Source organism: Rhinoraja longicauda, chromosome 21, assembly GCF_053455715.1.
Source record: "Rhinoraja longicauda isolate Sanriku21f chromosome 21, sRhiLon1.1, whole genome shotgun sequence".
Taxonomy (NCBI): domain Eukaryota; kingdom Metazoa; phylum Chordata; class Chondrichthyes; order Rajiformes; family Arhynchobatidae; genus Rhinoraja; species Rhinoraja longicauda.
The window spans coordinates 28,603,196-28,629,068 of record NC_135973.1 but is presented as its reverse complement, the minus strand read 5'-3'; positions in this window follow the sequence as shown (position 1 = coordinate 28,629,068).

Sequence of the window (25,873 nt, the reverse complement as noted above, 5' to 3'; positions counted from 1 at the left end):
CTTTCGGAGAACTGGCGGGAGACGCGGCGCCATCTTGATGTCGCTGTGGCGTGGTCACTGATGTCGAGACCTTGTTGATCGAACCGCTTGCCTTGTTTTTAGCCGCTATGAGCGCGTCCGCTTTCGCTGCATATGCTTCGGGGTCCTTAAAAGAACAATCCGTGAGCAGCAGTCGGACATCCTCAGGAAGCTTCTCTCGGAATGCTTGTTCAAACATGAGACAGTCCGTATGCTCACCGGCTAGCATCATCATCTCGGCCATGAGAACGGACGGCCATCGATCTCCGAGGTCCGGTAGGTGCAGAAGTCTTTCAGCGCAATCATGCCTATTAAACCCGAAGGTTCGCAGTAACAATTTCTTCATTGCCTCGTACTTGCTTTCCGCAGGCGGATTAACGATGAACCGCATCACGCGTGTGGTCGTCTCCGGTGATAGAGCGCTGACGAGGTAGTAATACTTCGTCGAGTCGGCCGATATGTTCTTTATATGAAATTGGGCTTCGGTGTGGACAAACCAAGATTGCGGTGAATGTGTCCAAAACAACGGAAGGTGAACGCTTACCGCACTTAACTCCGGTGTGCCAGGCGTGGCAATCAACAACGGGGCGTCGTGTTCCTGCATAGTCGGTGATCGTCCAGATCACGTCGGGGTCACCAATATAGCGAGTCCGAAAACTTGTTGGTTGTAGAAGAAGTTTATTGCAGCCGCAATATTCGAATACAAAGTTAAACAACAAGGTAAAGGACAACCATCAAAAACTTACTGTCTTCTTCGAAGACTTCGCCGAACTGAACATTTCGGGCGCCAAAAGCGCACATGCCAACGCTGGCCAATCAGCGATGTCGCTCTCTGGACCAATCCCTACGGTCGCGCTCACACGTGACCTTGCTGGCCAATCTGAGGGTTCGACGACCCGGACCATTCTCTATGGTCGCTACACTATCATATCTGCCTCCACCATCACCCCTGGCAGCCAGCGTGTTCCAGGCACCGACCACTCTCTGAGTGAGAACACTTGCCCCTCACATCTCCTTTAAACTTTGCCCCTCTCAACTTAAAGCTATGCCCTCTAGTCCGGCATTTCCACTCTGGGAAAAAGGTTCTGAACATCTACCGCATCTATGCCACTCTTACTCTTATGTACTTCTACCAGGTCTCCCCTCAGCCTTCGATGATCCACAGAAAACAATCCACGTTTGTTTAGCCTCTCCCTTCTCGCTAATATGCTCTAATCCAGGCAGCATCCTGGTAAATCTCTTCTGCAATTCCTCCAAAGCCTCCCCATCCTTCCTGCGATGGGCCATTCAGAACTGTTCACCAAGTCCACGCCGACCAGCAGTCACCCGGACACTGGTTCTATCCCGTACACTGAGGGCAATTTACAGAGAATTTACCTGGACCGTGCGGGAGGAAACCGGAGCACCCGGAGGAAATCCACACGGTCACAGGGAGACTGTGCAAACTCCACACAGACAGCACCCGAGATCAGAATGAAATCCTGGTCACTGGCGCTGTGAGGCAGCAGCTTTACCAGCTGCGCCACCGTGCAGTTTAAAGGGATATGGGCCAGAAGCAGGTCAATAGGACCATCTTAGATGGGACATCTTGGTGGGCATGGGTCAGTTGGGCCAAATGGCCTTCTCCCCTGTTGTATGATCTCTGGCTCTCTAACCCACAGGCAAACAACATCACAAACTTTTATACGTTGAATTAAAAATTGAATTACCTCAATGCTGGAGAAACCTGGGCTGTATTTAGCTCAGTAGAGCTTAATCCTGCCTGAACTAACTCCTTTCTTTATCAGCAGCCTCCACACTGACAGTAATTTTCACAGGTTTTCTTCAAGATTAAATTAACCTTGACCGAATATTTCTTTGAATGCAATTTGATGCAGGGCTATTAACTTGCTCGCCTCCTCCAAGTACATTCTTCACTGTACCACCTTATTAATATAGATCTCTGGCAGCTCCATCCAAGCTAATCCGAGGACAGAATTGTTTGCAAGTGTGCGTGACTGGAAATTGGATGTCACCTTCTTTTTGGTTCACCTAACGTGAGGCATTTAGTTGTCATTGGCCTGTCGAATCCCCAGCGAAATTATGTGAAATTAGGCAAAAGGGATCCGTTAAAAGCCCCGTCAGGAGAGTTGTTACCCCCGAAGGTGTGCACATCCCACAGTATATCCGAGGAAGGATGTGTTGGCGTTGCAGAGGGTCCAGAGCAGGTTTACAAGAATGATCCCAGGAATGAGCGGGTTAACATATGATGAGCGGGTTAACATATGATGGCAGGACTTTCATATGAAGAAAGACTGGATAGACTAGGCTTGTACTCGCTGGAATTTAGAAGACTGAGGGGGGATCTTATTGAAACATATAAAATTCTTAAGGGGTTGGAGAGGCTAGATGCGGGAAGATTGTTCCCGATGTTGGGGAAGTCCAGAACCAGGGGTCACAGCTTAAGGATAAGGGGGAAGTCTTTTAGGACCGAGATGAGAAAACATTTCTTCACACAGAGAGTGGTGAGTCTGTGGAATTCTCTGCCACAGAAGGTAGTTGAGGCCAGTTCATTGGCTATATTTAAGAGGGAGTTAGATGTGGCCCTTGTGGCTAAAGGGATCAGGGGGTATGGAGAGAAGGCAGGTACAGGTTACTGAGTTGGATGATCAGCCATGATCATATTGAATGGCGGTGCAGGATCGAAGGGCCGAATGGCCTACTCCTGCACCTATTTTCTATGTTTCTATGTTTCTATGAGCGGGTTCACATATGATGAGCGTTTGACGGCACTGGGCCTCTACTCGCTGGGGTTTAGAAGAATGAGGGGGGACCTCATTGAAACATACCAAATAGTGAAAGGCCCAGATAGAGTGGTCGTGGAGAGGATGTTTCCACTAGTGGGGAGAGTCTAGGACCAGAGGTCATAGACTCAGAATTAAAGGATGGTCCTTTTGGAAGGAGATGAGGAAGAATTTCTTTAGTCAGAGGGTGGCGAATCTGTGGAATTCATTGCCACAGAAGGTTGTGGAGACCAAGTCAATGAATATTTTTAAGGCAGATAGAGATAGATTCTTGATTTGTACGGGTGTCTGGGGTTATGGGGAGAAGGCAGGAGAATGGGGTCGATCAGCCATGATTGAATGGTGGAGTAGACTTGATGGGCCGAATGGCCTAATTCTGCTCCGATCACTTAAGAACCTATGAACTTATTACCACGTAGCTCAGTGGAAAATGTATCAGGCTTTTCCACAGTATTGCTTGTCTGTGATTTTTTTTTTAGCAGCTTATTCTTCCTGCCTGGCTCCTCTTCTCAAATTCAGAATATAATCAGACTCTTTGAAGTGAAAAGTTCCACCAATTGTCAGATGACGTATCTGAGGGGTTATCTAGTAACACCTGATTTAATACCGACAGGAAGTTCACTGCTTCACCTGTCAGCAAATACTAATCTCACACTGATGCACTATAACTTTCACACACTTCAGAGTACTTAGAAATGTAGAAAACAGGTGCAGGAATAGGCCATTCAGCCCTTTGAGCCAGCTCCGCCATTCAATATGATCATGGCTGATCACCCAAAATCAGTACCCCGTTCCTGCTCTCTCCCCATATCCCTTGATTCCGTTAGCCCTAAGAGCTCAATCTGACTCTCTCTTGTAAACAACCAGTGAATTGGCCTCCTCTGCCTTATGTGGCAGAGGATACCACAGTTTCACAACTCTGGGTGAAATCCACAGATTCACAACTCTCTGGGTGAAAAAGTACTTTTTAAAAAGCACAGTTCAATCCTTTGAATTAGTACATTCAAATGTCACCAAGCATTGCCTTTCTTCCAAGCAATTGTCTTTCCAAATAATCTAGAACGCTTTTTTCTTGCCCAGTTGCATTCTTTTCCCCAATGCCCACGCACACAAACAACCTCTCGAACAGCAAGGCATCGAATTAGAATTAAACACTCCTTCTATTCCTAAATAGAAATGGATTCATTGTCATAGAGTCATAGAGCCATTGGATACAGCTTGTGACATTTTCCCCTTTTTGGAACCGTGAAAAGTGGTAAAGAAGGCTTTCGGCCCATTGACCTTCATCAGGCAGCATATTGAGTATTGGAGTGCTGTGGGACATTGTGTTTCAGTTGGGCAAGATATTGCTGAGGTTGCGTTTGAAGCATTGATTCCGTTTTGGAACACCCTGCTCTGGAAGGGATGTCATTAACCTGCACAGAGTGCAGAGAAGATTTACGAGGATGTTGTGAGGGCCTGAGCTATATGGAAAGGTTGGGCTATGACTTCATTCCATGGAACGCAGGAGACTGAGGGGTGATGTTATGCAGGTGTGTAAAATCATGAGAGGAATATACAGGGTGAATGCACAGAGTCTTTTACACAACATAGGGGAATCAAGAACCAGAGGAAACAGGTTTAAGGTGAGAGGGGCAAGATTTAATAGACAATAGACAATAGATAATAGACAATAGGTGCAGGAGGAGGCCATTCGGCCCTTCGAGCCAGCACCGCCATTCAATGAGATCATGGCTGATCATTCATAATCAGTACCCCGTTCCTGCCCTCTCCCCATACCCCCTGACTCCGCTATCCTTAAGAGCTCTATCTAGCTCTCTCTTGAATGCATTCAGAGAATTGGTCTCCACTGCCTTCTGAGGCAGAGAATTCCACAGATTTACAACTGAGTGAAAAGGTTTTTCCTCATCTCTGTTCTAAATGGCCGACCCCTTATTCTTAAACTGTGGCCCCTGGTTCTGGACTCCCCCATAATTGGGAACATGTTTCCTGCCTCTAGGGTGTCCAATCCCTTAATAATCTTATATGTTTCAATTAGATCCCCTCTCATCCTTCCAAATTCCAGTGAATACAAGCCCAGTCGCTCCAGTTTTTCAACATACGACAGTCCCAATAGGAACCTGAAGGCAACTTTTTCACAAGTTGGTTGCCACAGGAGATAATTCAAGCAGGTACCGTCACAGTATTTAAAATGTACTTGGCCAGGCACGTGGTTGGTAGAGGTTTCGAGGGATATGGACCAAACGCAGGAAAATGGAACTAGCTTAGATGGGGTATCTTGGTCGGCATGGATGGGTTGGCCCATAGGTGCCTGGTCCTGTGGCTCTGTTTATTTTGTTCCCAGTGACACAGCTAGGGGAGCTGCTGCCTCATAGCGTGAGTGACCTGGGTTCAACCCTGACCTCCATTGCCACCAGTTTGCATGTTCTCCATTCTCGTGAAAGCTCCAGTTTCCACCCACATCCCAAATGCAGAGTTTCTCTAAATAGCTCTGCATGTGCCAGTGTGTGGTCGAATCCGGGGAGAGTTGATGGGAAAGTGGGAGGAAGGATTAGATGAAATTAGAAAGATAGGATTGGAGTAAAGGTGTGCTTTGCCGTGGGTGCCAGCTCAGCGGACTGAAGGACCTCTTCCCATGTTGTATCACTCCATGATTTTAATGATGTTGAGAAATCATAAAACAGAAGATGCCTTTCAGTCCAACCATTGATTGGAAATGAGGGGGCAAATTCTACCCCAGTAAGTGGGCCTCCCTGTGTAAATTGGTTCTTGAGTTTGCCTACATTGCAACACTAACTCCAGAAATGGTTCACAGGTTATAACCACAGGTTATAACATCCATGAGGACATTGGACATAACACAGAAATGTTTCTTTCTCTCTCAACCTGCCTATTCTGGCTTTTATGAGCCTCCTCTCCTCTTTCCTTATCTTAATTCTAGAGCCATGAAGGAATACTATGTAAGAGCAAGGTGTGTAGATAAAAAAAACTGCAGATGCTGGTTTAAATCGAAGGTAGACACAAAATGCTGGAGTAACTCAGCAGGTCGGGCAGCATCACGGGAGAGAAGGAATGGGTGACGTTCCGGGCCAAGAAGGGTCTCAACCCGAAACGTCACCCATTCCTTCTCTCCCAAGATGTTGCCTGACCCGCTGAGTTACTCCAGCATTTTGTGTCTACCTTCTATGTAAGAGCAAGTTTTTATTCCTCTGACTTCCAATTCTGAGTTCCAGTTTGTTCTCAAAAATGCACCTCCAGCTTGATGCCTCTTGGTTCTGTTATTCTGTCCAAAATGCCTCTCTCCCGAAGACAAATTGCTGGAGTAACTCAGCAGGTCAGGCAGCAACCCTGGACAACATGGATGGGTGACGTTTAATTTCTTCTCTGAAGAATCATCATGGACCGAAACATCGCCTATCCATGTTCTCCAGGGATGCTGCCTGACACTTTGTGTCTTTGTTTGTAAACCAGCATCTGCAGTCACTTGCTTATGCATGCCTCTCTCCTCACCTTGTATTCCCGGAGGCTCGTGGAAATAGTTTTGTCTGAGCATTATCTCAGCCTGGATTTACATCGACCCGAAGATAGACACAGCAAACTGGAGTAACAGCGGGACAGGCAGCATCTCTGGAGAGAAGGAATGGGTGATGTTTCGGGTCAAGACGATTCTTCAGGCTGGTTAGGGATAAGGGAGACGAGAGATATAGACGGTGATGTGGAGAGATAAAGAATAATGAATGAAAGATATGCAAAAAAAGGAACGGTGATTTAGGAAACAGGCCATTGTTAGCGGGCTGATCACCAACGGTGATGAAACAAACTACAGAGCGGAGGTGCAGAACCTGGCGGACTGGTGCTCAGATAACAACCTGTCCTTAAACACCTCCAAGACCAAGGAGCTGATCATCAACTTCCGTAGATCACACAACGGGGAATACGCCCCGATCTTTATCAACGGGGACAGTGTGGAGAGTGTCCAGCTTCACGTTTCTGGGCACCCACATTTCGGAGGATCTCACATGGTCCACTAACACTGCTGCGCTGGTCAAGAAGGCACAGCAACACCTGAGAACACTGAAAAAGTCTGGTCTACCCCTACAGCAGCTGACGACCTTCTACCGCTGCACCATAGAGAGCATCCTAATGCATGGCATCCCTGTGTGGTACCTCAGCTGCACAGCGGCAGAAAGGAAAGCTCTACAGCGGGTAGTCTATAGAGTTCAGAAGATTATCGGAACACAGCTACCAGCCTTGGAGGGCATCTATAACACACGATGCCTCAGAAAAGCCACCAGCATCCACAAAGACTCCTCACACCCCTGCAATAGCCTGTTCGAAATTCTACCATCGGGCAGACGCTACAAGGCCTTCTACGCCCGCACTTCTCCAGACTCAGGAACAGCTTCATCCCCAGGGCCATAGCTGCTATGAACCGGTCCTGCTGAGCCAGATGGTCACATCGCACAGTGAACTGGCACAGATCTACTTGAACTTTATACTGTTTTAAAACTGTTTCTAATTTTGTTTCACTGGGTTGCATAAATTTATACTGATTAGCTAATTAATTTATTGCATGGTATGGGAGGCGCATTCCCAATCTCGTTGTACCCCTGCACAATGACAATAAAGGTATATTGTGTTGTATTGTATTGTATTGTATTGTTTGTAGTGTGAAAACGAGAAGCTGGTGCAACTTGGGTGGGGGAGGGATGGAGAGAGAGGGAATGGCGGGGCCCACCTGAAGTGAGAGAATGTGGCAACGTGGTTTTGGAGCAGAGGATGTAAATAGACATTGCTCTGACTTCTCGAGGCGGAGCAAGTAATTGACCAGGGACTGCAGAACCCGGCGCTGGAGTAGGCAGGTGGGAGGGTGGGGACATCCGGCTTGTCGGGCAAGTATCTCAACTCCTCTAATTGCTTGCCAATGCCATCTGGATGCCCGGCGGGCATGAAGGAAACTGTTAACATGCAGCACTGATTCATGCAAGTTTAAAACAACTAACAATAGTTTACAGCATTCAATAACAACTTGATATCCACTTGAAGAAGAAAAGGAACCGAAAGAAAAAGAAAATGGGACATTAATAATAATAATAATAATATTCATTTATTGTCATTGCAACGAGTACAACGAAATTAAAAAATAGCCAATCCTGACGGTGCGTACAAACATATATGCAATAAATGCAAAAACAAATAAATACATAAATACAATTAAATACAATTATATTAAGTACAAAGGTAGTGCAAAGGTAGTGCAAAGGTAGTGTTCAGTTCTCGTATGGCCCTGGGGTAAAAACTGTTCTTAAGTCTGTTTGTTCGGGATTTGATCGACCTGAAACGTCGACCAGAGGGCAGATGAACAAACAGACGGTGGCCGGGGTGGGATGGAACTTTTATTATTTTGCCTGCTCTACTGAGGCAGCGTAGGCTGAACAGGTGCTCCAGGGAGGGCAGTGAGCAGCCGATGATCTTCTGGGCCGTCGTGATGACCCTCTGAAGGGCCTTTCTGTCCTTTTCTGAGCAGCTGGCATACCATGTGGTTATACAGTATGCCAGCACACTCTCGATGGAGCAGCGATAGAAGGACAACATGAGCTTCTCCTGCAGGTTGGTTTTCCTGAGGACCCTCAGGAAGTGGAGTCTCTGCTGTGCCTTCTTTACTGTGGTGATGGTGTTGGTAGACCAGGTAAGATCCTCTGCGATGTGCGTACCCAGGAACCTGAAAGCTGGTACCCTTTCCACACAGACCCCATTGATGTAGAGTGGGTCGTAATCTCCACTGGTTTTTCTAAAGTCAATTATAAGTTCCTTTGTTTTGGAGGAGTTCAGGACCAGATTGTTCACTGAACACCATGCTGCCAGCCTTTGGATTTCATCCCTATAGGCTGTCTCATCTCCTTCTGAGATGAGTCCAACCACAGTCGTGTCATCCGCGAACTTGATGATGGTGTTGGTGGGATGGGTGGGGGCGCAGTCGTGAGTGTAGAGGGAGTAAAGGATGGGGCTCAACACACAGCCCTGTGGTGAGCCGGTGCTCAGTGTAATGGTGGAGGAGAGGTGAGGGCCTATTTTGACGGTCTGGGGGCGGTTGGTCAGGAAGTCCTTGATCCATTGGCAGATGGTTTGGGAAAATCCAAGGTCGGAAAGTTTGGTGACCAGTCTGCTCGGGATGACCATGTTAAAGGCAGAGCTGAAGTCGAGGAAGAGCATCCTCACATAGCTCCCCTGGTGTTCAAGGTGGGTCAGTGCAGTGTGAAGAGCAGTGTCGATGGCATCCCCTGTAGACCTATTTGCTCTGTAGGCAAACTGGTGTGGGTCGAAGGTGGGTGGGAGGCTGGCTTTGATGTGCTGCAGGACCAGTCTCTCGAAGCACTTTGTGATGACCGGTGTGAGTGCTACCGGACGGTAGTCGTTAAGACCGCTGATGACAGACTTTTTCGGCAGTGGGATGATTATGGCGGACTTCAGGCAGGGAGGGATGGTGGATTTTAAAAGGGACAGGTTGAAGATTTTTGTGAAGACCTCAGATAATTGGTCTGCACATTCCCTCAGCACTCTGCTCGTCACACCATCGGGGCCTGCAGCTTTCCTGGGATTCACTGCTCTGAGCACGCGCTTAACATCATACTCCTGCACAGTGAAGGTGTTGCTGTCAGGTGCTGGAGAGGGTGTTTTGTCTGCCATTGTAGCTTTCACCTCGAAACGAGCAAAGAAACAGTTAAGTTCCTCTGCCAGCGAGGCGTCGCCGTCGGCAGTCGTGCGGTTGCTGGTCTTGTAGTTGGTGATGTGCTGGATGCCTTGCCATACCCGCCGTGGGTCATTGTTGGAAAAGTGGTCCTCAATCTTCCTCTTGTAGGACGCTTTGGCATCCTTGATGCCTCTCTTCAGGTTGGTTCTAGCAGCACTGTATAGAGCTCTATCACTAGACCTGAAGGCGGTGTTACGGTCCTTGAGGAGAGACCTGACATCCTTTGTCATCCAGGGTTTTTGATTGGGATACAACCGGATGCGTTTGTCGACGGTGACATTGTCAACACAGTTTTGGATGTAGCAAAGTACAGTTGATGTGTACTCCTCCAAGTCCTGATCCTCAAAAATATCCCAGTTGGTCCTTTCGAAGCAATCCTGCAGCTGCGAGGAAGCTCCTTCAGGCCATGTCTTAACAGTCTTTATGGTGACTGGAGCTTTCCTCCTGAGTGGGGTGTATGCTGGAGTTAGGAATATGGACAGGTGATCTGACTGCCCCAGGTGTGGTAGTGGTGCTGACCTGAAACCCTTCTTAATATTTGAGTAAACCTTGTCTAGTGTGTTTTTCCCCCTGGTAGCACATCTTATGTGTTGTTCAAGTTTCGGGAGAACTGACTTTAGGTCTGCATGGTTGAAGTCCCCGGCTATGATGTGGGCTGCTTCTGGATATGTGCTCTGTTGTGAGTTTATTGCACCGAGCAGGTAGCCTAAAGCTGTGCTAGTGTTAGCATTCGGTGGGATGTAGACTGCTGTTACTATAACCCCTGTAAATTCGCGAGGAAGGTAAAAAGGCCTGCATTGATGTTGCAGTTGAAATTAATGCATTAAATGTCATTTTCCCCAACCTCTGCTCTATATCCTTGCACCATTGTTTAGTTTGTATAGTTTTAATTTAGTTTATTATTGTCACATGTACCGAGGTACAGTGTAAAACTTGTTGTTGCGTGCTTTCCAGTCAGCGAACGTTCACGTTCATAAGTTAGAGGAGCAAAGTCAGACCATTTGGCCCATCAAGTCCACTCTGCCATTCGATCATGGCTGATCTATCTTTCCCATTCTCCTGCCTTCTCCGCACAACCCCTGACACCCGTACTAATCACTAAAAGACTATGCATGATCACAATCAAGTCATCCACAGTACACAGATAGAGGGTAAAGGGAATAACGTTTGGTGCAAGATAAAGCCCTGTAAAGCCCGAATGAAGATCGTCCGAAGCCACCTTGTTACACTAATCCTACACTAATCTTATTTTTTTAAATCTTCTCACATTGTGAACCATTTCCCTTTGGTTCTGCACTCACCCACTCACAGGGGGCAATGTACAGCCACCAATCCGTCTACGAACTGGCACTTCTCGGGGTATGGGAGGAGCCTGGTGCACCACTCCAGATTCATGAGGGTTTAATTGTCACATGGACTGGCAACGGAACAATGAAATACTTACTTGCTGCAGCTTTATAGGCCCATTATAAGCAATAACAAATAATATAGAATCAATAATACAATCAATTAACGATCGGCAGTACTAGATAACCAGACCAACGTTGTGTTAAAAAATTCCAATGACTGTAGTGCAACCATTAACAGTCCATGGTAAACCATAGTGGCTGAGGTAGGGTTGTGTTAGTGTTGGTGCAGTGGTCAAGAACCTGATGGTTCCTTGGTAGAAGCTGCTCTTGAACCTGGAGGTCATGGCTTTTCGGGCTCTTGCACCTTCTTCCCGATGGTGGTAGTGAGATAAGATCGCTATAGGACGGCACAGTGGTGCAGTGGTAGAGTTGCTTCATTACAGTGCCAGAGACCCGGGTTCGATCCTGAGGAAAAACATTTTCAGTCAGAGAGTTGTAAATCTGTGGAATTCTCTGCCTCAGAAGGCAGTGGAGGCCAATTCTCTGAATGCATTCAAGAGAGAGCTGGATAGAGCTCTTAAGGATAGCGGAGTCAGGGTGTATGGGGAGAAGGCAGAAACGGGGTACTGATTGAGAATGATTAGCCGTGATCACATTGAATGGTGGTGCTGGCTCGAAGGGCCGAATGGCCTACTCCTGCACCTATTTTCTATGTTTCTATGTTTTCTATGTTTTCACTGTACCTCGATACATGTGACAATAAACTAAACTTCAAACTTTCCTTCCATTCTCCAAAGACGTACAGATTTGTAGGTTAATTGGTGTTGGTAAAATTGTCCCTAGTGTGTAGGATAGTGTTAGTGTTCAGGGCAATCGCTGGTCGGCATGGACTCGGTGTGCCATCGGGCCTGTTTCTGCACTGCATCTCTAAGGACTAAAGTCTAATGAGACCATGTTCAGGGTGGTGTGGGTCTTTGATGATGTTAGCCTCCTTTTACAGTTCCCTTCAGTGGTGGGGAGGTCAGTACCTGTGATGGACTAGGCGATGTTGACCACTTTCAGCAACCTCCTTGGTTCCTGGAGAAATCCCACCAGGCATAGCTCTACGAGTTGCTCCAATGTGCTGCACTCCTTGTGTAAGCTCCATGTCAAGTATGGCTCCACTCCAATTTTGCAGTTGATGAGGTCAATGTTGATCTGCAGGCACTGCCACACAGGTGTGGCAGGAGATGCTAGAATAACAGATAGATGGAGATGGGGTGGGTCAGTCCATTAGCTTTAATTTAGAGATACAGCCTGGAAACAGGCCCTTCGGCCCGCCAGATCCATGCCAACCAGCGATCCCTGTACACAAGCACGATTCTACAAACTAGGGACAATTTACAACTTTTACCGAAAACAAATTAAAGTACAAACCTGTACGTCTTTGCTGTGTGGGAGGAAACCCGAACACGCGGAGAAAACCCATGTGGTGATGGGGAGAAGGTACAAACTCCATGCAGACTGCACCCGTAGTCAAGATGGAACCCGGATCTCTGGGGCTGAAAAGCAGCAACTCTACCGCTGCACCACCCCTTGGGTTTTATCTGCCTTCAGCAAAGAATCTGAATTTGAGATGCTCCGTCTTGGTATTGGGGACGTTGTTACTTCTTAGACCTGGAGAACATCCTTGAAACACTTCCTCTGTTCGCCTGCTAATTTCTTTCTATGATGGCGCTCAGAGTTCAGTGACTGATTGATGCTGGCCGTGTGAACAATGTGGTGTGTCCATCAGCAGTGGCTTCGTGTGATCAGTTGCTAACTTATTGTTTAGGGACTGTTGGATTTGGAGGAGGATGCAGTGGTGTTACTTAGAATCAGCGAGACTTGCAACATGGAAATAGGCCCTTTGACCCAACTTACCCATGCCGAGCAACATGCCTCACCTGCAGTAGTCCCACCTGCCTGAGTTTGGTCCAAATCCATCCAAACTATTCCTATCCATATCATATCATATCATATATATACAGCCGGAAACAGGCCTTTTCGGCCCTCCAAGTCCGTGCCGCCCAGCGATCTCCGTACTTTAACACTATCCTACACCCACTAGGGACAATTTTACATTTACCCAGCCAATTAACCTACATACCTGTACATCTTTGGAGTACTTTGGAGTCCATCCATCCTACAGATGTGACCTTCTGTCCAAATGTTTCTTAAGTGTTGTGATCACACCTGCCTCACCACCTCCTTTGGCAGTCTGTCTTATATAGCTATCATCCTTTGAGTAAAAAAATTGATCCTCAGGTATCTATTAAATCTTTCCCACCTCACCTTAAACCTATGTCATCTGGCTCTTGATTCCCCTTCTCTAGGTAAAAGACCCTGTGCATTTACCCGATCTATTCCTCTCATGATCTTACACACCTCTATAAGATCACCCTCATCCTCCTGCGCTCCAAGGACGAAGGTCCTCGCCTGCCCAACCTTTCCCTACATCTCAAGCCCTCGGGTCCTGGCAACGTCTTCATAAATCCTCTCTACCAAGCACACTTGGTTGGGCCTGTGATAAGGCCCTTTCGATATCATGCAGTGTGCGGCCTAGCCTACCCTGAATAAACTTTGCTCCTCCATTCCTTTTCCCAGCCTTGTGTACAGCCTCAAAGCCAGATGTTGTTCCATTCCTTGTATCTCTATCTGAGCAGCAGCCTTGCAAATTAATTTGCAGGCACTAATGGTGGCACTTACTTACCTTTTGACATAAATCATAACACAGTTCCAGATGGCACTGCACAAGTCGAGAACACTGCACTTCACAACAGAGATGTCAGGATCGAGCTCGGTCGGAAATATTTCCAACCGTAGTTATCTCCAGACCCTTACATCTATGAGAATCCTGTGCTCCACTAATTCTGGTATCTCAGTCGGTCTAGGTCTCTGTTAGTTTAATTTAGTTTCGTTTAGACAGCACGGAAACAGGCCCTTCGGCCCACCGAGTCCGCACTGACTAGCAATCCCTGAACACTAGCATTATCCCACACACTAGGAAATTTCTCTCACACACATGGCCCTGACAATGGCTGCTACAGAGTACTGCTCCTTGCTGTTCTGTATGTGTTTGTTCGTTTGTGTTGTCTGCGGAAATCCCATAAAGACACCGTAATGTCGTATCCTTATTGTTTTGATGTGGTTATGCTTTATTCTTAATTGTTAACTGTATGTTTGTGTTGTCATTTGTGAGCGGAACACCAAGGCACATTCCTTGTATATGCACATACTTGGCCAATAAACTTATTCATTCATTCATTCATTCATTATTATTATCCATTATTATTCATTTTGGAAGATATCAACTAAGCAGCAAGCAGGTCAAAGTATGAAGAAGTCTGAAGTGTCTTGAGTCTGAGGAGGGGTTCTGACCCGAAATGTCACCCATCCTTTTTCTCCAGAGATGCTGCCTGACCCGCTGAGTTACTCCAGTACTTTGTGTCTATCTTTGGTATAAACCAGCATCCTTCTTTCCCACACAAGCCGGTCAACTTACCCTTCTGTAGGTCAGGAGAGCAATCGATGGGGAAAGGGAATAGCAATGTGGAGACCACCTATCAGATTCAACAAACGACACAAAACGTTCAGACTTATCAGGCTTTCGGCCTCGTGTCCAGTACAGTACCTGCACCTTCAGTGCTATCTGTTTGCCCTGCTCACTGTCTCTTTCTTAATCCACTGTCATCTCAATGCATGGATAGAGCAGTAGTCCAGTTTTAGTTTTTAATTTCAGTTTTAGAGATGCAGGGTGGAAACAGGCCCTTCAGCCCACCAAGTCCACGCCGACCAGCGATCACCGCACACTAATACTATCCTGCACACACTAGGGACAATTTACATTTATACCAAGTAGCCAATTTAACTACATACCTGCACGTCTTTGGAGTGTGGGAGGAAACAGAAGATCTCGGAGAAAACCCATGCGGTCACGGGGAGAACGTACAAACTCCGTACAGGCAGCGCCCGTAGTCGGGATCGAACCCGGGTCTCCGGCGCTGCAAGCGCTGTAAGGCAGCAACTCTACCGCCGCGCCACCGTGGCCGCCCTGTCTCTATTGGTACATTATTCCCTTTCCATTTTTACATAATATAATATAGAATAAAAATGATATAATAATTATAATAACACTGGTAAAGACAATTCAGAATGCGTGCAGAAAGAGGTAATTGGTAAAGCTCCAGATGGGCCAGGTTTAGTGTCCACCCTCCTATAAGTGAGTGAGATTGGGTTTATGCGCATTATTTATTTTTAGTTCCCTTCCACTCATTGCATTTATTTCTGGAGAAATTGCCTAAATTTTATTGGGAGAATTTGTTGTAGTTTCTGTTTCCTTCTCTTCCATCTTTCATAGAAACATAGAAACATACAAATTAGGTGCAGGAGTAGGCCATTCGGCCCTTCGAGCCTGTACGCACCGCCATTCAATATGATCATGGCTGATCATCCAGCTCAGTAACCTGTACCTGCCTTCTCTCCATACCCCCTGATCCCTTTTGCCACAAGGGCCACAACTAACTCCCTCTTAAATATAGCCAATGAACTGGCCTCAACTACCATATATACTACCATGATGTATGGTATGATTTGCCCGGAGAACACACAAAGACCTCCACTGTATTTCGGTACCCGGGTCATTAACAAACTAATACCAATTCATGCACATTTTGAACAATATCTGTCAACAGTTATTTTCATCGGTAGAGGTGCCCAGATTTGTTGTCACGTTGTCGAACAGTGGAGACACTTCCAGAAGTTTTTCAACATAATTTGATAAATCGTGGATGAGGATGTCTTGTTATTGACTTCAACCGTGTTTTGGTACTTGCTGAGATTTAGTTATCTTTAAAATAAAGCAACAGTGAACCCCTGCCGAATTTACGCCAGTTTAGCATTTAAAAATGTGTAACAGATTTTTTTGGAGCAAATTAACAGTTTGGTGCACAATATTCTGTGTTCGGGTGGACATGTCTTCCATCCATTTATCGGCACATTCTTGTCCTTTGCGTGCAGGGGTAAATTACTCACAAGCAAAACAATATCTTCTAAAGTTTTGTAGATGAAAACCACACCCGGTGGCATTCCGGCTGCAGAAGATACAACACAATATTATTTTTTTAACATAGAACTGAGGAACTGCAGATAGACTACCTTCAGTGTAAACCAGCGTCCGCAGTTCATTCCTACACAAAAGGATCTGCAGAGGCTGGTTTCTGCACGAAAAAACACAAAAAGTGCTGAGGCAGGCAAACTTGCGAGCATTGGTGGAGTTCAGGTAAATGAAGATGCATTTACTGAAGGCATGGATACGGAGGAGAATGAAGGACCATTATAGGTCTGGGTGTAAACCCCCCTCCCCCTCTCCTTTCTCCCCCCACATCCCCTTCGGCTTGTACTCGTTGGAATTTAGAAGATTGAGGGGGGATCTTATAGAAACTTACAAAATTCTTAAGGGTTTGGACAGGCTAAATGCAGAAAGATTGTTCCCGATGTTGGGGAAGTCCAGAACAAGGGGTCACAGTTTAAGGATAAGGGGGAAGTCTTTTAGGACCGAGATGAGAACGTTTTTTTTCACACAGAGAGTGGTGAATCTGTGGAATTCTCTGCCACAGAAGGTAGTTGAGGCCAGTTCATTGGCTATATTTAAGAGGGAGTTAGATGTGGCCCTTATGGCTAAAGGGATCAGGGGGTATGGAGAGAAGGCAGGTATGGGATACTGAGTTGGATGATCAGCCATGATCATATTGAATGGCGGTGCAGGCTCGAAGGGCCGAATGGCCTACTCCTGCACCTATTTCTATGTTTCTCTTCCACCCCACCTCTCCTTTCCTCTGTGCCCCACCTGGACTCACACCTATCCCCCCCCCCCCCCCCCCCACCTACATTCCTTCCTCTGGCTTCACAATCCGCAGCTTGTCAATCCTTTTGTCTCGCACTTTCTGTTTTCTTTTCATCTCTGACCTTTGTCCAAACATCTGCCTATCAACCTCCCTCCCCACCCCCACCTGTGTTCACCTATAACCTGTCGCGCTTTGTCCTGCCCCCCCTCCCCCTCTTTACCAGCATTCTTCCCCCTCCCTGCCCCCCACAATCAGTCTGAAGAAAGGCCCGATCCTAAAAGTCACCTTTCCATGTTCTCCGAAGGTTCTGCCAGACCCACTGAGTTACTCCAGCACTTTGTGTCTTTTATCTTTTTAATATTCCTCTTGTCTTGCTCTCTCTGAACAGGTCCTCGAGGCCGAGATCTCTTATTTGATGTCTTTATTATTCGATATCTGTTAGAAATTCTTAAGAAATCGATCAAATAAAGGCGATTCTGATTCTGATTCTGATTAAATACTCTAATATCGTGGAAATTATGAACAGAGATTTATAAATGCTGATCGTTATTTTATTTCTGGGTAAAGGGCCTGTCCCACCTAGGCGATTTTAAGGCGACTGCCGGCGACTAGGCTGTCGTCGATCGTTCGTCGGGGTGTCGCGGGCATGATCGTGAGGAGTCTTCAATGAATCGTAGCGGATCTCGGCGCTTTCCAGATAGAAGTTTCTCAGCGACAGCTGGCTTGTCGCCAGGTATCGTAGCTTATTGCGGGCGCTGTCGCATGCTGTCCCCAGGTTTGCTAGGTTGTCGCAGATGCATTTAGAAGCACGTAATATTAAATTAAGAAAAGGCATTTGAAGATAGCAGAAGATAGTTTTGTTTAACCAATTTATTTACTGTCAGGACATTTGACAGGTAGATTGGAGGCGACAGTTTTTTACGGTCAGGTAAGCGTGGGAATTTCACGATGTTTCCGAAGACGGTGTAATCTCTTAGCCAGGTGCTAGTTTCACAAAAAAAGTAACTTGTATCGACCTGACTCAGCATTGTCGTGGTCATTGTTGTAGGGTAAAAGAAAATTTCGGCGATCTGCTACGACTTTAACAGTCGCCGACAGTCACCTTAAAAATCGCCTACGTGGGACAGGCCCTTAAGTCTTTCAGAGAGCATTGCAAAAGACTTTCCTGGCTGAGGGTAGACACAAAATGCTGGGGTAACTCAGCGGGACAGGCAGCATCTCTGGAGAGAAGGAATGGGTGACGTTGCAGGTCGAGACCCTTCTTCAGACAGTGTCTCGACCCGAAACGTCACCCGTTCCTTCTCTCCAGAGATGCTGCCTGTCCCGCTGAGTTACACCAGCATTTTGTGTCTACCCTCGATTTAAACCAGCATCTGCAATTCTTTCCTACACTTCCTGACTGAGGGCATAGCTTGCAAGACACAGAAGGAAGAGACAGGGTGAATGAACAGCTTGTTTTGTAACTTACTTAAAAACCAGGCAGGGTGTATCTTGCCTGGCTAATTTGTCAATAGACAATAGACAATAGATGCAGGAGTAGGCCATTCGGCCTTTCGAGCCAGCACCGCCATTCAATGTGATCATGGCTGATCATTCTCAATCAGTACCCTGTTCCTGCCTTCTCCCCATACCCCCTGACTCCGCTATCCTTAAGAGCTCTATCTAGCTCTCTCTTGAATGCATTCAGAGAATTGGCCTCCACTGCCTTCTGAGGCAGAGAATTCCACAGATTTACAACTCTCTGACTGAAAACGTTTTTCCTCATCTCCATTCTAAATGGCCTACCCCTTATTCTTAAACTGTGGCCCCTGGTTCAGGACTCCCCCAACATTGGGAACATGTTTCTTGCCTCTAACGTGTCCAACCCCTTAATAATCTTATATGTTTCGATAAGATCCCCTCTCATCTTTCTAAATTCCAGTGTATACAAGCCTAGCCGCTCCAGTCTTTCAACATATGACAGTCCCGCCATTCCGGGAATTAACCTAGTAAACCTACGCTGCACGCCCTCATTTGCAAGAATATCCTTCCTCAAATTTGGAGACCAAAATTGCACACAGTACTCCAGGCGCGGTCTCACTAGGGCCCTATACAACTGTAGAAGGACCTCTTTTCTCCTATACTCAACTCCTCTTGTTATGAAGGCCAACATTCCATTGGCTTTCTTCACTGCCTGCTGTACCTGCATGCTTCCTTTCAGTGACTGATGCACTAGGACACCCAGATCTCGTTGTACTTCCCCTTTTCCTAACTTGACACCATTCAATGTCTTCCTTTTGCCCACAGACCCGAGTGAGAATTGTCCATCCCCCTGACTGAGGCAGATATACTTTAATAGTTGTTGAATTCACAAAAAAAAGATTTCTCTTTCAGGTAATTGCTTTCTGCTTCTCTATAAAGGGAATGACAGGGAGATCCTTTGTTCAGCTTTGATTTCCTTGGTATTTCAAAATGAAGAGTCCCTTTCCCCCCCCAGCCATCCGGCTATTTCTTTAAAACCCTTACTAAAGTCTAACCAAGCAATCTGCAGTTATCAACACCCACACAGTTTTCTTTGAGGTCTTTTATCTTAAAAGTCAAAGGCTCTCCCCATGGACTGCAGTATTGATTTCATGCTTCTCATTATTTTCAATTCCGCTGTGCTTTTCATATTGGTAGGGTGCCATAGCAATCCATCCGAATCATTCTTGAGTGGTCGAGAAGCAACCAGGCAATTAACTGGAGGTTAAAATTAAGCTTGAGCAAGTTCAAGCCCTCTCTCTCTCTTTTTCTCTCCACCGCCCACTAGAATATGCACTTTACCTGATTGTTTGCGTGCAATGAATCGGATGTAGAATCACAATGAACGATCAGGAGGAAAGGGTCTGATCACGGCTGTTTCGGCACAGTGGTGCAGCGGTAGAGTTGCTGCCATACAGCGCCGTAGACCCTGGTTCGATCCTGGTTCTATCTGTACCGAGTGTGTACGTTCTCCATGTGACTGTGTGGGATTTCTCCGGGCATTCCGGTTTCCTCCCACTCTCCAAAGAAAGTGCAGGTTTGCAGGTTAATTGGGTTTTATAAATTGTCCCCAGTGCGTAGGATCGAACAAGGTGATTGTTGGTCGGTGCAGACTCGGTGGGCCGAAGGATCTGTTTCCACGCTGTATCTCTAAACTAAACTAAGTTTAGAGATATTACTAAGATTACCACTACTATAAATCACTACACGTAGTCATTTTTTGATAAAACATTTAACAGTTTTCAGACGATATGACACCTGAAATCAAATCATAATACTGTAGCCATAAAAGGCAGCAACTTGAGATATTTGAGAAGGAGGCTAGTAGACTTCTAGGCACAAAGACATCAAATCATAATGGCCGACAAGTGAAGCCTCTTCTATTCCTGGGAATTCTCCAAAACTGCACTTGAATTGCAGTAATGGGCAGATGCTAATCACCAGCAGATTTTCGAGGCTTCTTTACCAGCTGATTTGCTCTCTTGCTTTCCTCCTGCTTGGCTCACAGAATGGAACGTTGTGAAAAATGCAGGATAAAGCAATTATACTTTCCCAGAGCCGAATGAGATGCAGACAGCCTGAAGACTTGGGCAGGCGGCTCACTATAGTGCAAATACTACCTCACATTCACAAAGATAGACACAAAATGCTGGAGTAACTCAGCGGGTCAGGCAGCATCTCTGGAGAGAAGGAATAGGTGACGTTTCGGGTGGTTATTATGTTGTCTATTGAGTACTGTGGGCGGGACTGTCATATGTTGAAAGACTGGAGCAACTAGGCTTGTATACACTGGAATTTAGAAGGATGAGAAGAGATCTTATCGAAACGTATAAGATTATTAAGGGGTTGGACACGTTAGAGGCAGGAAACGTGTTCCCAATGTTGGGGGAGTCCAGAACAAGGGGCCACAGTTTAAGAATAAGGAGCAGGCCATTTAGAACTGAGATGAGGAAAAACCTTTTCAGTCAGAGAGTTGTGAATCTGTGGAATTCTCTGCCTCAGAAGGCAGTGGAGGCCAATTCTCTGAATGCATTCAAGAGAGAGCTAGATAGAGCTCTTAAGGATAGCGGAGTCAGGGGGTATGGGGAGAAGGCAGGAACGGGGTACATTGAGAATGATCAGCCATGATCACATTCAATGGCAGTGCTGGCTCGAAGGGCCGAATGGCCTCCTCCTGCACCTATTATCTATTGTCTATTGTGTTTACTGACCTGTTATAATTATATAGCAATTATATGACAATTAAACGTTCTTGACTGTTGAAATGCTTTGTGAAAGTGGTAGGTTTCATTCAGCTCTGGGATGTGTGTGTTCTTTCCAAGGCTGCCATATTCCTCTGGAAGATTCAGCTTTAGGTTAGAGATTACAGGGAGGAAACAGGCCCCTCGGCCCACTGAGTCTGCCCCGACCAGTGATCGACTGTAGGAACATAACTCCAGATGCTGGTACAAATCGTAGGTATCACAAAATGCTGGAGTAACTCAGCAGGTCAGGCAGCATCTCAGGAGAGAAGGAATGGGTGACGTTTCGGGTCGAGACCCTGCTTCAGTCTGGAGAAGGGTCTCGACCCGAAACGTCACCCATTCCTTCTCTCCTGAGATGCTGCCTGTCCCGCTGAGTTACTCCAGCATTTTGTGATCAATGGTACACTAGTTCTATCCTACACACTGAGGACAATGTACAGAAGCTAATTAACCTACAAACCTGCACATCTTTGTAAAGTAGGAGGAAACCGGAGCACCCGGAGAAAACGCACAGGGTCAAAGTGGGAACATTGAAACTCCATACAGACAGCACCCGCAGTCAGGATCATACTCGGCTCTCTGGCGCTAATGAGGCAGCAACTTTACCGCTGCACCACTTTTATTAGTTGAGTTTTTTGAACTGATGCAGTCTTCCTAGTAAAATAACTCACACCATGCTAATGGGGGGGGCAACGATCAGAAGGAGAGGGTGGAATTTCAGGATTGAATACCATGAAGGCGGAGGGCACAGCATGGGGGAGGAAGGGAGACAACTATGGAGGCCAAGGCATTGGGTATTTTTTGATAGGTTCTTGATTAGGAAGCACGTCAAAGATAATGGGGTGAAGGCAGGAGAATGGGATTGAGAGGGAAAAATAGATCAGCCATGATTGAATGGCGGAGTAGGCTCGATGGGCTGAATAGCTTCATTCTGCATCCATCTCTTATGGTCTTAAGGCTACGGCCATAGATAAGGTGAATAGCCACAGTCTCTTCCCAAGGCCATAGACCTGGGTTTGATCTTGACAATGAGTGCTGTCTGCACAGATTGTGTACCTTCTCCCTGTGACCGCCTGGGCTTTCTCCGGGTGCTCTGGTTTCCTCCCGCACTCCAAAGACCTGCAGGTTTGTAGGTCCAGTGACTCCAGTAAAAATTGTACGTTGTCCATAGTGTGCAGGATAGTGCTAGTGTAAGGGGTAATCGCTGGTCGGTGCCGAGTCAGAGAGCTGAAGGGCCTGTTTCCACACTGTATCGCTAAAGGCTAAGGAAAAGGCCCTTTGGTCCTCCATTTTCTGTGCTGAACAAGATGCCAAGATAAGCTAATCTCACGTGAGCAGTCTTTTGTCCTTTCTATTGCCTTGTATAATTTATGTGTCATTTATATATAATTTATATTTTTGTGTGTATGTACCTGTGCTGATGTTGCTGCAAGCAAAATTTTTATCGTACCTGTACCTCACCATATCTGTACATACCATATAACATATAACCATATAACCATATAACAACTACAGCACGGAAACAGGCCCTTTCAGCCCTTCCAGTCCACGCCGACCACTCTCCCTGACCTAGTCTCATCTACCTGCACTCAGACCATAACCCTCCAATCCCCTCTTATCCATATACCTATCCAATTTACTCTTAAATAATAAAATCGAGCCAGCCTCCACCACTTCCACCGGAAGCCCATTCCATACAGCCACCACCCTCTGAGTAAAGAAGTTACCCCTCATGTTACCCCTAAACTTTTGTACCTCAATTCTGAAGCTATGTCCCCTTGTTGGAATCTTCCCCACTCTCAAAGGGAAAAGCCTACCCACGTCAACTCTGTCCGTCCCTCTCAAAATTTTAAAAGCCTCTATCAAATCCCCCCTCAACCTTCTACGCTCCAAAGAATAAAGACCCAACCTGTTCAACCTCTCTCTGTAGCTTAAGTGCTGAAACCCAGGCAACACTCTAGTAAATCTCCTCTGTACCCTCTCCATTTTGTCGACATCTTTCCTATAATTTGGCGACCAGAACTGCACACCATACTCCAGATTCGGCCTCACCAATGCCTTGTACAATTTTAACATTACATCCCAACTTCTATACTCGATGCTCTGATTTATAAAGGCAATCATACCAAACGCCTTCTTCACCACCCTATCCACATGAGATTCCACCTTCAGGGAACAATGCACAGTTATTCCCAGATCCCTCTGTTCCACTGCATTCCTCAATTCCCTACCATTTACCCTGTACGTCCTATTTTGATTTGTCCTACCAAAATGCAGCACCTCACACTTATCAGCATTAAACTCCATCTGCCATCTTTCAGCCCACCCTTCCAAAAGGCCCAAGTCTCTCTGTAGACTTTGAAACTATACTTCATTACTAACTACACCACCTATCTTAGTATCATCTGCATATTTACTAATCCAATTTGCCACACCATCATCCAGATCATTAATGTAAATGACAAACAACAGTGGACCCAACACAGATCCCTGGGGCACTCCACTAGACACTGGCCTCCAACCTGACATACAATTGTCAACCATTACCCTCTGGTATCTCCCATTCAGCCATTGTTGAATCCATCTTGCAACCTCACTATTAATACCCAACGATTTAACCTTCTTAATCAACCTTCCATGTGGAACCTTGTCAAATGCCTTACTGAAGTCCATATAGACAACATCCACAGCCTTGCCCTTATCAATTTCCTTGGTAACCTCTTCAAAAAATTTAAGATGATTAGTCAAACATGACCTTCCAGGCACAAATCCATGTTGACTGTTTCTAATCAGGCCTTGTTTGTCCAAATAATTATATATATTGTCCCTAAGTATCTTTTCCATTAATTTTCCCACCACAGACGTCAAACTAATAGGTCTATAATTGCTAGGTTTACTTTTAGAACCTTTTTTAAACAAAGGCACAACATGCGCAATGCGCCAATCTTCCGGCACCATCCCCGTTTCTAATGACGTTTGAAATATTTCCGTCATAGCCCCTGCTATTTCTGCACTAACTTCCCTCAATGTCCTAGGGAATATCCTATCAGGACCTGGAGACTTATCCACTTTTATATTTTTCAAAAGTGTCCGTACCTCCTCTTCTTTAATCCTCATAATTTCCATCACTACTCTACTTGTTTCGCTTACCTCACATAATTCAATATCCTTCTCCTCGGTGAATATCGAAGAAAAGAAATTGTTTAATATCTCCCCCATTTCTTCCGGCTCAGCACATAGCTGTCCACTCTGACTCTCTAATGGACCAATTTTATCCCTCACTATACTTTTGCTATTGACATATCTGTAGAACCCCTTGGGGTTTACTTTTACATTACTTGCCAAAGCAGCCTCATATCTTTTTTTCGCTTTTCTAATTTCCTTCTTAAGATTCCTTTTACATTCTTTATATTCCTCAAGAACCTTATTTACTCCCTGCCGCTTATATTTATTGTATATCTCCCTCTTTTTCCGAACCAAGTGTCCAATTTCCCTGGAAAACCACGGCTCTTTCAAATTATTATTCTTTCCTTTCCACCGAACAGGAACATAAAGACAGTACTCTCAAAATTTCACCTTTAAATATCCTCCATTTCTCTATTATATCCTTTTCATAAAACAAAAAGTTCCATTTCACTCCTTTTAAATCCTTTCTCATCTCCTCAAAATTAGCCTTTCTCCAATCCAAAATCTCAACCCTTGGTCCAGATTTGACCTTCTCCATAATGATTATGAAACTAATGGCATTGTGATCACTAGACCCAAAGTGCTCCTCAACACATACCTCCGTCACCTGACCCGTCTCATTTCCTAACAGGAGGTCCAACACTGCCCCTTCTCTGGTAGGCACCTCTACGTATTGCTGCAAAAAACTATCCTGCACACATTTTACAAACTCCAAACCATCCAGCCCTTTAACAGAATGTGATTCCCAGTCTATATACGGAAAATTGAAATCACCCACAATCACTACTCTGTGCTTACTACTAATATCTGCTATCTCCTTACATATTTGCGCTTCCAATTCTCGTTCCCTATTTGGCGGTCTATAATACACCCCTATAAGTGTTGCTAAACCTTTCTCATTTCTGAGTTCCACCCAAACAGCCTCCCTAATCGAGCCTTCTAGTCTGTCCTGCCAAAGCACTGCTGTGATATCCTCCCTGACAAGCAATGCCACACCCCCACCTCTTGCCCCTCCGATTCTATCACATCTGAAACAATGAAATCCTGGAATATTTAATTGCCAATCGCAACCCTCCTGCAACCATGTTTCACTGATCGCCACAACATCATACTTCCAGATGTCAATCCAGACTCTAAGCTCATCCACCTTTCTTACAATGCTCCTAGCATTAAAATATACTCATTTAAGGGACCCATCATTTCTTATTCTCAGTTTATTTCTTTTCCCTTCTTTCTCTCCTACATATTGGGTCTGAGTGTTTCCCTTTTCTGCCTCCTGCCTCACACACTGCCTATTAGCTATCTGTGTTTGAGTCCCTCCCCCCAACCGTACTAGTTTAAAGTCTCCGCAATTACCTTAGCAAATCTCCCCGCCAGGATATTGGTTCCCCTCAGGTTCAGATGCAACCCATCCTTTTTGTACAGGTCATACTTCCCCCAGAAGAGGTCCCAATGATCCAGAAACTTGAATCCCTGCTCCTTGCACCAGTTCCTCAGCCACGTATTTATCCTCCACCTCACTCCATTCCTATTCTCACTATCGCGTGGCACAGGCAGTAAGCATGAGATTATTGCTTTGGAAGTCCTTTTTTTTAACTCTCTTCCTAGCCCCCTAAATTCTCCTTTCAGGACCTCTTCCCTTATCCTACCTATATTGTTGGTACCTATATGTACCACG